Genomic DNA, 14,598 nt, shown 5'->3' with positions numbered 1-14,598 from the left:
GGATGCTGTGCTTAGCTCATATTTTCCTTTCTATACAACCCAGGGTCCTATCCCAGGGAATGACTCTACCCACAGTGGACCAGCCTTCCCATAGCAGCTAACCTAACCAAGATAACCTTGCATGGGAATGTCCGGAAAGCCCATCTCCCAAGTGATTCACATTGACAAAAGAGATAATTGGCAGACACGGATCATTGTGGGATCATTACAATGCTCTACTCGTTATTCGTCGATCCAAGTGTTGAATAGTAAATTACTTGGATTTTAATTTTTAAATGGGCAATCAGGTAGTAAATAACTTTGCTGTTTTAGTGAGGTCCCAAGTTATCTCTGCATAGTTTGAATTGTGAGAACTTTCTCATGTATGCAACTCGAGAGTCTTCGACAGCTGGTAAGCAGCCTCAGGGATGAGTCCAGCAAAAAGATTGGCACCTTTCCATACTTACCTTCCCTACCCTGGTAATTTCCTGTTTATGTCAAGCTTTGAAAGATAATTTGAGACATCCTGAAGACTAAAAAATTAACTCCTGAAAGCCCCAACTAGTTCAGCATTACCTCTATCCAGTTTCTTTCTTTTTTTTTGGTTTTTTCGAGACAGGGTTTCTCTGTGGTTTTGGAGCCTGTCCTGGAACTAACTCTTGTAGACCGGGCTGGTCTCGAACTCACAGAGATCCGCCTGCCTCTGCCTCCCGAGTGCTGGGATCAAAGGCGTGCGCCACCAACGCCCTGCTCTCTATCCAGTTTCTAAATTTTGAGAGAGGCTCAGAGATATTGGAGTGGTTCTCTCCAGGTTGACAGACTGGTGACTACTTGAGTCCTTGGTGCAGTGAACTTGGGGCTGTTTCCCTGCTCCCAGGTAACAGATGTTCATCAGTGACACCTGCTAACTCTCAGAATAGTGTGGAGGCATCCAATAGCTATTGGGTTGCAGAAAAAAAAAATTGATGTCGGGCGGTAGTAGCACATGCCTCTAATCCCAGCACTTGGGAGGCAGAGGCAAGCAGATTTCAATGAGTTCAAGGCCAGCCTGGTCTACAAAACAAGTTCTAGGGCATGATTGTTATACAAATATAACAGTCTGTTAACAGTGTTAACAGATATAATCCTTGCCTTGGAGCATCCAAGGAACAAAATCGGTATGAAAAGGATTTTGAACATGAAAGCACACCACAAAATATGTCTCACAGATTTCAAATGGAACTAGGCAAAGGAAAGGAAAATGCTTTAAACATCAAGTAGAGATTTTCTTAGAAGAGAGTCAACCCCTCAGAACAAGGAAGCAGAGAACTTGAGTTGTCATCAGGATGCTAGAAGTTACTCCTTGGGAAATTATCTCTTTCGTGCTGGGCTGGTGATAAATTTCTAGTGTGGAGGTCTTACCAGCTTTGCAATGGTGTAGGAGGTCCTTCTGTTTATGTGTTGCTTTCATTGATTAATCAATAAAGAAACTGCTTGGTCTGATAGGGCAGGACTTAATTAGGGGGAGAAGACAAAACTGAATTCTGGGAGAAAGAAAGCAGAGAGAGAGAGCCGCCATGGAGACGCCAGGTCAGACATGCTAAATCTTTCCCAGTAAGCCACAATCTCGTGGTGATATACAGATTCATAGAAATGAGTTAAATCAAGATGTGAGAGTTAGCCAATAAGAGGCTAGAGATAATGGGCCAGGCAGTGATTTAATTAATACAATTTCTGTGTGGTTATTTTGGGTGTAAGCTAGCTGGGTGGCTGGGAAAAACAAAGGGCCCTCGCTCTCAACACAACATTGCAAAAGCTGCCCTATCTTTCTTGAATATGTATTTTCCAAAGAACATCTACCAACCATACCTTACTTCTGCCCTTTCTCGGGGGAGGCAGTAGGAAAGCCACAGAGAACATTAGGTGGTTTGCTAAAGACTTTACAGGCTTTTAAGTTGGAAATTGGAAGGACTTTTGGTTATCTCTCACATGAAAAGGAAGACTGAGGGGATAACTCCATAGACCTGATGCCCTGAATCCTGTGGTGAGAGAAGGGACTCTCAAAAGCTGTCCTCTGTAGTCTATGACATACATGCATACCCACACACATAGCACATACACATAGTAGTAATACAAGGAACACACTAAAAGCAGGAGTGCTGTGGGAGTTGCTGGCGAGCCACAGGACGCCGAGAAGATAGTAGTATTTCCGGACTATTGCTTAAATATCCAGACTGAAAGGTTCTAGGGAAAGGACAGAGTATTTTTCAGCGTGATATATTTAGTTGAGTAAAAAATGGCTGCATGTGGGCTTCCAGGAGAAAGCAGACCATTGCCCAGCTGGAACAGCAAACAAGGGACAAAGGGCGTCCCACACACACGTGAATGGAATTCAGAATCCCAAAGCACCACAGAGAATCTCCCGACAGTGTAAGACAGGCTGAGATATTCTTAAAGAGAATACGTGATGAATGGAATCCAGATTGATATCCATCGGGTGGAATATTGATGCGGTGCTAGAAAGTGGCCGCAAAAGTGAAAGGTTTATAACACGCCAGGAAAAGGGCAAAGCTGCCACCACTGAAAATTTTCACACCAGTAACTTTGGAACAAAAAGGGGTTCTCATGAGCTGTGGGGCACAAACATAATTGAGAGGAACAGGTGAGGTAAGAAAGAGCAAACGAGGAATTAAGCCATTTTAGGGAAGGGTAGCTTCCTGACAGTGATGGCGCTTAGCATGTGCAAGGCTCTGGGTTCAAGCCGCAAGACTTCCCCCAAGGGCCCGTCCCCCATAAATGTATATTGAGAGGATTGATCTGAGGCTTGCGAGGAATTCTAATAGTTACAGCAGAGTTTTAAGTGACATTTGCGATTAAGCATAGCTGTTACTTAGGGGCAGGAAATAAACCCGCCGAACTCAGATTTTACTTTGGCCCAGGAGCGACAGAAAAGGATTTGCAAGGACAAACTGGAGCCATGAGATGCAGACACGTTCAGGAAGGAAACGGTGAGCCAAGAACATGTAACAGAGAAGCCAAACCTAGACCACTGGCTCACAAACCTGCTTGCACATTACGACTGCAGGAGAAGTTTTGAAAAATACTTCCCGGGCTTCTAATTGAATTGGTCTAAGGCGAGGGCCCAGGCGTATTAAAAACACCTCCCCAGAGGACTCTAATGTGTGGTCATCTTTGAAAAGCACTGCCCTGGATAAATTAACTATATACCAGGATTTGCGAAGAACTCACAGGTGTTACAGTTGAGGAACTGAAGAGGTGAGAGAAATTAGAAATTATTTATTTATTTTAATGTAGAAAATGTGAGCTTTGGAAACTAGAAAACAAGACTGGCTTTCTTCCTAAGTACGATCTGCAAGGAAGTGATGTGTGATTTGGAAAAAAATAGCAGTTATTAGTCTCTTAATTGGGGCAGACTTTTTAAAACAAATGATGGAAGTCACTGTGGGTGTATGAGTGTGTTTATATGTATGTGTGTGTGTGTGTGTGAGTGTGTATGTGTGTGTGAGTGAGCGTGTATATGTATGTGTGTATGTATGTTATCTGAACAAGTCAAAAGAAAGTCAGTGTATTTCAGTGATACATGCTACAAAGTTCCTAAGACTGGGGAGATGGCTCAGTGGTTAAGAGTGCTTGCTGGTCATAGAGGACCTGAGATTGGTTTCTAGTACCTGTACCACGAAGTTCTTAACCACTTGTAACTCTAGCTCTAGAAGATCCAACATCCTTTTCTGGCCTCTGTAGACACCTGCACTCACAACCACTTACCCCTTAGCCCACATAGCACATACACAATGTAAATTAAACTAAACTAAAATCTTTTTGCTGTTGTTTTCAAGTGAGTTTGGGTTTTGTGTAATAGTTTTGTTGGTACAAATTGTGGACCTTTGGGTATCCATGGTAACAGCTCAGTGCTCTTTCGAAAATCAGTTGCTATAGGGAAGCAAAGCAGGCAAGACCTATTCCCTTTTGTCCAGACCACCATGCACCAGAATCGCTCTGCCTTCAACTATTTGTATTTCCTCATTTGAAACAAATGTTATGTCAATCAAGTTATTACTAAAATCAATCTCAGATGACAAACACCAAAGTTACATGTCGGAAGGTAAGATTCATTTGCTAAAAAGATTTTACTGTGGATCCCTGTCAAAGGGAATCTCCACAATCCACTCTCCTCACCATTAAAACCTAATGAATCGTTGAAGGTGAACCTACTGCCATGTATATGGATGTAGCAAGGAAGGAACAGAGTGCTACATCTAGTTCCAGCTTTCTTAAGCTCTTGGTCATAACTGTTAGGGTTCTGAATGAGTCAACAAGAGCAAGAAGTCTCTAACATGTGAAAAACTTCTGAACATACAACAATCAAAGTCAAAATGTGTATGGGGTTGATCCAAATTGTATCTGGACTGTTTCCAGAAGCACTTGTCATGAAACATCACTGCAGCCTTGGTCCTGAACATATGATATTCAAACTTCGCACTTCCTGCGTTGTCATCCCACACAACATCAATGGAAGCCTCTATTGTCCCGTGGTAGCTTGGAGACTCCATTGTGTTGAACTGCAATTTTTTTTTTTTTACATTACAGTACATAGGAAGTTTTATTCTCTTAATCCTAATGATTTTGTAAGAGCAAAGACATCATGTTTCCCTTCCATTCTTTCTCAGACGTACCAAGTTAGGATTGTATTCTGCTAGAATCCTCGATGTTAAACGTGAGCTGCTGCCTTGTGTCAAACACACAAAATCATTAAATGAGTTTTGGCTTGAGATTAGTGCTGCATTTATAACAATTCCTGAAGTGGGCCTGAGCATGCTTCTGTCATCTTATAGTACACATTTATGCAAATGGTGTTCTCAGGACTGATGATTATAAAGTTGAGACATTGACCGACTCTGTAGACTGTTGAAGATGCTCTGCACCCTGCAGTATCGAGCATTCAGCCAGGATTTAGTTCTTTATGTCAAAATAAACAAACGAGCCCTTCACATTAGTCTTTACTTTCTCACACGTTTACTTTCTCCTTTGAATGGGGTGAAATTGTACGTAGAGTGAGTAATTTCCTCATGATTTATTTTCAGAAATACGTGATTTGCATACTCATTTTATACACCTATATATTCAAGTGTAGGTAAAAATTTCTCAGGTGAGAAGAGTCTGTGGGTGGAAATGCTTAAGAATGCTTTATCTAGATAGCAGAATTGAGACTAAAATAACGTTCTCAGATGAAAATGTTATGTCTAAATTGAAGGGATTTTTGCATTTATAATTTTGTTTTTCATGTTAAGGGACATTTAGTCTGGTTGTGCCAAATCTTCTTTTCCTGCTGTTGTGATAAGACACTCTGACCAAGGCATTTTAAGGGAGAAAGGAAGGGTCTGTTCCAGCTCAGAGCTCCAGGTTGCAGTCCGTGATGGTGGGGAAGTCACAGTGGCCTGAGACCGAGGGAGCTTTGCATCCATTGTCAAGAAGCAGAGAAAGATAAATGCTAATGCTCAATGCACCTCCTCGTTTGATGTAGTCCAGGATTCCTTATGCAGGAAATGATTCAACTCACTGTCAACATGGGCCTTTCCGTGTCAATTAATGTCATCAAGGTTACCCCCTCCCCCCACCCACAGCATGCTTAGAGCCCCATCTCTCCAGGGAGTCTAGTTTCTGTGAGGTTGACAGTTAACACATTCATCACAGGCCACTATGACGAAAGATCACAGTTGGGGTAGTATCAAGAGCAAATGCTCATTTCTCAATATGCCTGTTCCCTACCCCCCCCCCCCATGCACACAACGCAGAAGGTACACGCCGGTGGCATTTATTTGTCTTATAGTCACATCAGTTCCACCATGGGGCCCCAACCTCACTAAACCCTGTCTCCAAATATAATTGCACTTGAGCAAGGTAGGTAGGGAGTTAGATGTGAGGTAACCAAGGAAACTGCAGCTGTATTCTGGTAGGTGATTTGACAGTCAAATGGCCCTTTAGAGTTAAGGATCTTGGAGGTTACAGTTCTGGGCTAGCTAGCCTGGCACGTCCAGTAGAAAAGTGACAAAGAGGCCATGTTTCAAATAAGACGGAAGGCAAGGGCTGGCACCTACATTCTCCTCTGAGCTCCATACATACTCTTTGGCTCATACTTGTTGGCATTCATATATATATATATATGAATGTACACACACATACACACACATATACATAGCCATATCATGTGTGCGAGCACACACATACACACACATACACAAAATTGATTAAATAATTCATTAAAAAGAGACTAAGGTACCAGGGCATGTTTACGACTGCTACATATGCGTACTAACAAAAAACATTTAGGTCCTCAAAGACCTGGACTTAATTATTATATCATTTCATTCGAGTTTTGTTTTCCACTTGGGCTTTTTATGAGGAATATAGTGAAAATACCTTAAGAGGGAGACCGGGTTCATCATGATTTGGGAGGGAAAAAGGGTGACCTCATCAATATGCTACCACTTCTTAAATATTCATGAAACACCCTTACAAATAGCAGACTCGAAATTGCCCATCCTTGAGCCAGCGTGCTCCAAGCTATCTGGAGGGTTCTCTAGCTTTGCTTTGCTTTGCTAAATAAATTTATGCTTAAACAAGCTCTCTTGGCTGAACTTTTTCCTTTAACAAGAAAAGAATCAAGCCAAACTCCAGTCTTGGCAACAGGTTAGGAGTTCAATATTTGAATTTTGCAGACAGGGTCACAAATATTCTGTCCATAACAGTGAGTAAATATTAAAGCTGCTGCGAGCTTCTAAAAATGCGTTTCATACAAACACAGGATTTAGTGTTTATTCATGTGTAAAAGTACTGAGATACACACGAGCAGAACCGAAAACGAGTAAACCGAAGACGACAAGAAGAACGAGCAGGCCAGCTTGAGGACTCATCTGATCTGCATTTGTCAGTACGAACGAGTCTTCCTCAACAGCCCAGGATTTCCACATTTCTCCCCCTGGGTCTTGATGTTCCCAGCAATCACCTTCATTTGGAGAAAACTGCATTCATATCCCACCTGATTCTTATCTGAATGGAAGGGCTAGGTTTCTTGAACACATTAGGAAGTAGCTAAGTTCTGTAGAACAATCAGTGTGGCGTGGGATGGAATTCCCTTGCTGAGCAGATGCCACTGGGCTTCCCTGGCCTGGTTATCCAGCTCTCAGCAGTAAACCACTCACATAAATTTTTCTTAGCAAAGTTGTATAGCTCTCAGCCCTCTTTAGGAACTGTACTTGGGGGGCCTCATCTGAGGTTGAGCTCTGTGAGGCAACCTGTACCTAATGCACATAGACTACTATGGGCAGCGATGAGAAGGTGGGCATAAATGCTCCCTTTTCCCCTCAGAATGAGTGGAAAGCACCTTCTCCACTCTGAGTCTTCCCCAGGGGAGTATCTGTCCCCTGCTGGGGCTACAAACTGCCCCATTTCCTTGTCCTTCTACTGCATTGCACTTCCTACATTCTGCCCACGGGTGCTTATTCAGAGACCAAGGCTTACTATGTTTTATCTACAATAATGTGCCCTCGAATTTATTTCTTGGGGAGCCCAGTGTCATTTCCCAGACAAACATAGAAGGATGATCTTTTAAGTGGTGATTCCTCTGGTTTTTTTTTTTTAATCTTTCAATAACTGATGCACAAGACAATGAAATAACTCATTTTTTATTTTCTTCATGGAGTATTCTTTTACCACGTACCATATTCTGTGGACATTGTATTGATTACAAGTTTCTGATCAAATTGGAAGGAAGGACCCAGAAAATACATTGAGATGACAGTGGAGAGCAGCCTCAAGGCAAGTTACAAGATGGTTGCAGTCCGTACTCGGAAACAAGAGAGTGGCCTAGAATATTTATGAAGTTATAACGTCAGATAAGAGATCCAGACTTTTTGGGATTATAGGATCTTACACATTATGAGTCTTTGACCTCACATAGCAGGGGAAGAAATTGAGACTCAGGAATGCCAGGTGATTTCCCCTAAAGTTAAATAGCTCAGATAACGGAAAGGCCTGGAGTAACTGGGCTAGATTTAGACAACAGAGAAATCACCCAGGTCTCCCTGGTCACCTTGGTCTTCAGAACGGTTGTCAGTCCTGGCTGTCCCTGCTCAACAGTGCTCTGACCCGCCCCTCACACAAGTTGTCTGCCTGTGGGGACACTCTGGACTCTGCATGTTTGTAGGCAGCGGTTTCCCTGGGATGGGAAAGGAAGCCATCACACTGCTGGAGCCTTCTTACGTACAAACTTGCCGTTTGTCTCTAAGTTTCTCATCCCTGAGGATCTTCGAGAGCCACTCAGAAGCAAAGGCCACAAATCTCTTCCTCACATGATCCGGGTGTCAGCTGAAACATGACATTATAACTCTCTTCTTCTTCAAGTCACCCTTCCTGTGGTGTAGTGTGATTTAAATATCCCAACCAGCTCTGGGATATGGTTTACAGCAGTAGTATTTCACACTGACTTTTCATCAGTGGCCTGGAAGGTGATTCACAATGATAGAAGCTGTGCTCTTCTGGCTGGGATTCAGAGAGCAAATGAAGGCCACGGAGGAGGGTCTTTGTGTTTCCTCCACTCCACCACTCCTGTTAAATGAGTTGTGATTGGTAAAAAAGACAAGCCAGCAGGGCCTTTAAAAGATGTTCCGCCAAACTTCAGTGACACTAGATGAGGGGCAATTATAACTGTTTTGCGAAAGCTGGCAACTGGCTAGTTGTTGGCAATATGTTTTATTTAAGCTACTAGAGCCTTCTTAACTTAAGAAGGATATACTTTCTTTAATGAAATTTATAATAGCCATTTATTCTGTATTTTGAAGTTATAATTTACCAAGCGAAGAAGTAATTCTATAAAGGCAAAACTAGAGGCAAAAACTATTAGCACATAAATTTTTTTATATGTTTCATTTTGAGCCTTTTTATATCCATGTGGGCAAGACTGGAAACACGCTAATATTCTCTTCAGTCACGTGCCATGTGCGTTTTCTGTAGCTTTCTATTGGAGTTCTTACACAAGGCGAACGAAGTGAAGCATTCAGAATCAATGCTATCCTTCCCCTGTTTACAGTCAGCTTGTTTCTCTCACAGGAAAAAAATGATGCTATGAGGAACAACTTCATTATTTAAATTTTTCTACATATTGCATCATTTCTTCAGGAGTAATCCCCTGAGTCAGAAGTACCAGGTTAAAAAGTGTTGTGATTCTTGAAACATATTTGAGCTCCGGAAGAAATGTATCAATTTACAGATCATGGCAATATACAGATTAATAGAAATGGGTTAATTTATGATATAAGAGTTATTCAGGAATATGCCTAAGCTATTGGCCAAGCAGTGTTGTAATTAATATAATTTTGTCTGATTATTTGGTATTGAGATTTCATTGGTATGGATCTTGGTTTATTGATACAAACTTAAGGTCAATTTTGTTATATGTATATTTTTGCTCAGGATTAAGGCATTGTATTTGTGCAACTCATTTAAAAATATAATATATAATTAAGAAATTTAGGTTAATAGATAATCATCTATAATAGTCAAGTTTGTAGTCATGTTAGTTAGATTCTAGATGTACAGAAATGTATTTCAGATGGATAGGGATTCTTCAGATCTTTCAAAGACCTTCAGAATATAGCATTTAAAATGGGTTAAGAACTTAGGACTGTTCATAACAATGAGACACATCTGTTCGTGGCAGCACCAATTACTTCAAGAGGAAGATGGGCATCAAAGAGGCTCCTTATGAAGTTTGCTAGCCATTTGGACAAGAAACTGCTCTTGCCTGGACTGCTTCAGGAACTGGATATGCAGCACCCACAAAGAAATGACTGCTGAACTTGCCTAAAAATGAGATGGTCCTTCAGGGTTCCTGCTTCATGAAAGAATAAAAAGTGTCTGCTAGACATTCTGCAAAATACAGAGAAAGTGACTGACAAACTGCCAATATAGGTGGACCTGTCTTTGAAATTTCGTGCTTCATGGAAAAGTCTGCTGGTTATTATGGGTCAGTAAGCTGAAGGTGGATGTCCCAATGGCACAGAACAACTTTGGGTGACTGTCCAGGAAATGTGAAGTCTCTGTCATTTCTAGAGTTTTGGAAGTTGCTTACAATCTGTTTTCTGTTTATTTAGGTAATATTATATACTTCTCGAGTCTTTGATGGAGTCAAAGAATTTATACTTATAGTTTTCCTTAGTTATGATAAAAGATAAAGTAGATATAAATATTATAACTATAATTCTTGCTTGATACCTGTTTTGTTATATGTAATTTTATTATGTTAAAGTTAAAACCTTCCTTTTTATTTAAACAAAAAAGGGGAGGTGATGTGGGATTTCCATCTGTATGCTGGGATTACCAGTGATAAATAAAGGAACTGCTTAGTTGACTGAGCTCCATAGCTGAGGAAGATGCAGAGAATTCCTGCCTTTAGTGGTTTGTTTCTTACTAAGTTTTTTTTTATTATTTATATATTTATTTTGGTTTTTCAAATGAGGGTTTCTCTGTAGCTTTAATTTTTTTTAAAAAGCCAAGCTAGTTATTCTTATTTTAATAGCTTCCATCCTTATTTAAAGTGTTGAGCATAGGCTATTGACTGAAAGACTCAGACACTAAAACAATTACACAAAAGGAGCCATTGGCTTGGCTTTACTTACTTTATTATTCTATTTTCTCTTAAGCTTGTATGCTTAAATCATAAATGACAAGCCAAGAGAAGAATCTCTCAGAAAAGAAAACAACCTCCCCCACCAAAAAAACCCAAAAACCAACCCCCCCCCAAAAAAAAACCCAAAACAGAGGTTCCAAATGCCCCCAGGTCTTTGGTCAGATCCCTTAGACAGACCTTCCTTGAGAGCAGTCATTTCTTGAATATAGATGGTATTGAATCCGTAAGCCAGATTCTGAAATCCATTCAGAGGGAAACTTACATTTTTTTTTACAGGACACTGAATACATCCACATAGCCTCTCCCCTCTATTACCTGGTATTAAAATTACCCAGAGCAATTCAACTTAGTGTTTTAATTTAAATCATGTAACATGCCTGGTGTGTGAATATTACTTTTTATGAATTGGTAATTAAAAATTTCTTCTAAAATATATACTATTGTGACTTTTAATATTCTTCTTTCAGAAGAGAGATAAATGTAAATCAGGACAGGGGCAGCTACAATGCAGCATTCGCTAGTGATTGCGAGAGGAACGAAGAGAGAAATGAAAAAGGTGTGCTAAGACGTCTATCCCTTGGATTTAATTAAAACCGGCTCTTTTTGTTTGCCTTTTTGGCATGGCTGAAGATTAATATTTTTTTTTCATTTTTCTATAAAATTAAAAATGCCCATTGTTGCTTTTTAGTAGATGAAAAAATTTAAACCAGTCTATGAAATAATACTGTAAACCGATAACCAGTTATGCTAAGAGCAAATACCAAGAAACCAGAAGTCAAATTTCCAAAAGCCTCCTCATTTGGCTTCTCTTAGGTGTTGAGAGCATTCCTTTTGGGACATGACCAAGTCTTTCACTTCCCAAATAGCCAACCGCTTACTAAGCAGGAATGGCTTAGATTATTGAAGCCTACAGTTCAAATACTGGTTCTCACAATTTTACATCCTGCTTCTCCAGTACAGAGTACATTATAACTTGATCCAGCCAATCACTGTGTTTGGTTGGACTCCTAGTACTGGCTACAGTTGGGATCAGGAAAAGAAAAACTAGTAGACCCAGTGCTTGTCATGGGGAAAACTGAATTTATTGGCAAAATTGGAAGTAACCAAGAAAATATTTTCATTGTTCTTTAGATTGGTGGCGTTGCATTAACTAAAATGATTTAATTAACATTATGTAAATATAAACATAAGAAATTTATATATTCAGAAAAATTTAAAGTGATTATCTAGCTGAAAGCCCTCATTTTTTACATCTATATATGCACATATGCATGTGTATGTGTATATATAATATATATTCATAAAAATTCATTATTGATTCTTTGGGAATTTCACATTATGCACTCAATCCCATTCACCTCCCAGTCTCTCCATATCTGCCCCTCACCCTGAAGCATTTTCCCTAAAGGAAACTCCCAAATGAATTAAAAACAAAACAAAACCAACAAAAGATCCACTCTGCTCCTCAGTCTTTCCCATCTGTCCAATACCTATTCACCCTAGTGTGCTGGGAGCTGAGGTGTGTTATGCAGTATAACCTTTTGTTCAATCAGCCCCACACAAAAATATTTATTGCAGTGAGTCATAGGTCTGGTTCAAGACCTCTGGTCTCCGGTACACCGAACCCTCACCAAAACTCCTCTCATATATTCTGCTTGAGTCAAGGTGATGCTGTGACTATCATTCCACAGGACGTCTCTTCACACTCCAGCAGATCATAGACGGGCTAGATATTAAGGTGGGCTAACCCAAGACCCTGGATGTGGGTCTGGGTGGTAGCTGAGCAGATGATTCCGGCCACTGGGACTACCCCCAGTCAGGCAAGGGGCAGAAATAGCTCTTTTAGGCTCATGCCAACAGGGCATGGGAGAGCTGATCCTGATGGTGGAGCCATCTCTTCCAAAGTCCTGGGGTTGAAGTGGGGGGTTGGTGATTGAGCTCTTCTGCTGCATCGTCCAGTGAGGAGTCGATCCAGCTCTCCCACGGTCAATGAAGGTCTGGCTTACTCAGCATGGCCTTCAGATTTCAATAAACATGGTTTCTACCACCACTTATGGTAACACAGGCCATGGACATCAGTATAGACCCCAGCTGCAGTGGGACCATGGATTCAGACAGGGCTGTCAGCAACGGTTCTGGCCCGGATGTCAACATGGCCCCAGTGGCAGTGCAGGTCACCCAGACCAGTATGGCCCCAGTGGCAACATGTTTCCCGGACGCCAACATGGCCACAGGTTGCGACCTAGATAGATCCCAGGGATCCGTGTGGCCTTTGGTGGCAACTTGGATCACAGACATCAGCACAACCCCTGACTGTGGTAGGACCATGGACCCAGATGTGGTCCTTGGCAACAGTCCAGGCTTGGATGTCACCATGGCCCCAAGAGGCAGCACAGGCCACTTATATTGGCATGGACCCGGTGGCAGTGTGGCCCTCAGGCACTAACATGGCTCCAGGTGGGTGACCCAGACCCCTGGCGTCAACATCAAAGCCCTTATTTTCTAAATAAGGACACTGAGTCCCGCCTCATACACTTTTGCTAATGTGCGCGGCGGGGGTGGGGTGGGGTTATACATTTTCATAGCTCCTGACATGTGACAGCAAGAGGTGCATCTGCCACCACTCTGCAGAACCAGATATGTCTCTAGTATTTCCAAGCCTTTGCAGAAAGCCCCAGACACTATGGCTTTGTCATGATTTAAAAATCTGTTCTTCAGTGCTGGGTGGTGGTGGTGCACACATTTAATCCCAGCATGCGGGAGGCAGAGGCAGGTGGATCTCTGTGAGTTCGAGGCCAGCCTGGTCTACAAGAGCTAGTTCCAGGACAGGCTACAAAGCTGCAGAGAAACCCTATCTTGAAAAACAAACAAAACAAAAAACAAACAAACAAACAAAAATCTTCAGATATGATGATAAAGCCAACAGAAACAATTGCCATTGAAAACAGTTGCTATTCTTATGTTTCAAAAGGAGACACAAAGGGACCAATCAGGGCCATCAGGCAGGCACTAAGGGCAGTCATCTAGGAGTGGGGGGACCTGCAGCAGCATGAGCCTGCTTTGTGCTTTCTCTGGGGATAAGATGGAAAAAACAGATAATGGGATTCCCATTTGAATCATTTAGTTTGACTCATTTTAGTGGGCTCTATGGTATAGGCCCATCTCATGTTGTCTGGTATGTTATACTGTAGTGTTGGGGACAGGAAATTTTGATCTGAGTATGAGAGTCTGTTAGAAGAGATGGTGCTGGAGGCTCGGAGGCTCGGGATTGGCTACTGCAAATGAAAGAGGAGCTCACTGCTGCCTCTATGTGTTGGTTAGATTTGGGGGAGAGAATGGTTTCTCTCCAGTCAACAAGACGGTAAATGAAAGTCCAGTCAGTGGAGGAGAGGGATGAGGGTCTTTAGTAGTGAAAATGAGTGCAGAGGTACTTAGCCTGCAAGCTCTGAAGTAGCTGTTTCGACTCACCATGAACAGCCTTCCCCCGAGGTCCTCTCATGTGGTTAGCTTTGAACATAAATTGTTAAAGGCCCTCAGGTGCTTGATAGTCAAAAAAAAAAAAAAAATTAACTATGATTAGTCCAAGGACTTAATGCCACTTTTATTTTCCACAATACCTCCCATCTTTCTGATACTAAATATAGATATTTTGTAAAGATACCAAGATTTCCCACACTATTTCCCATCACAGAGATAGGGATTCTCAGAAAGCAGCAAGAATCCAGAGTGACAGCTGGTACTAGGTTGGGCAAGTGCTTTGTAAATGGCTTGCCATGAGGATAAGAAATCCAACATGTGTCTAAGATTATATATCCTATCAGACAAGCCCACTCAGGGTCAACACTCATATGGAGGGAGGACTGGGCATCTCAATAATATAACAACACAAAATAGAAGGCACATACACACACATACACACATGTATGTCACACATA

This window comes from Chionomys nivalis, chromosome 22, assembly GCF_950005125.1.
Source record: "Chionomys nivalis chromosome 22, mChiNiv1.1, whole genome shotgun sequence".
NCBI lineage: Eukaryota > Metazoa > Chordata > Mammalia > Rodentia > Cricetidae > Chionomys > Chionomys nivalis.
Note: the sequence above shows the minus strand (reverse complement) of the source record.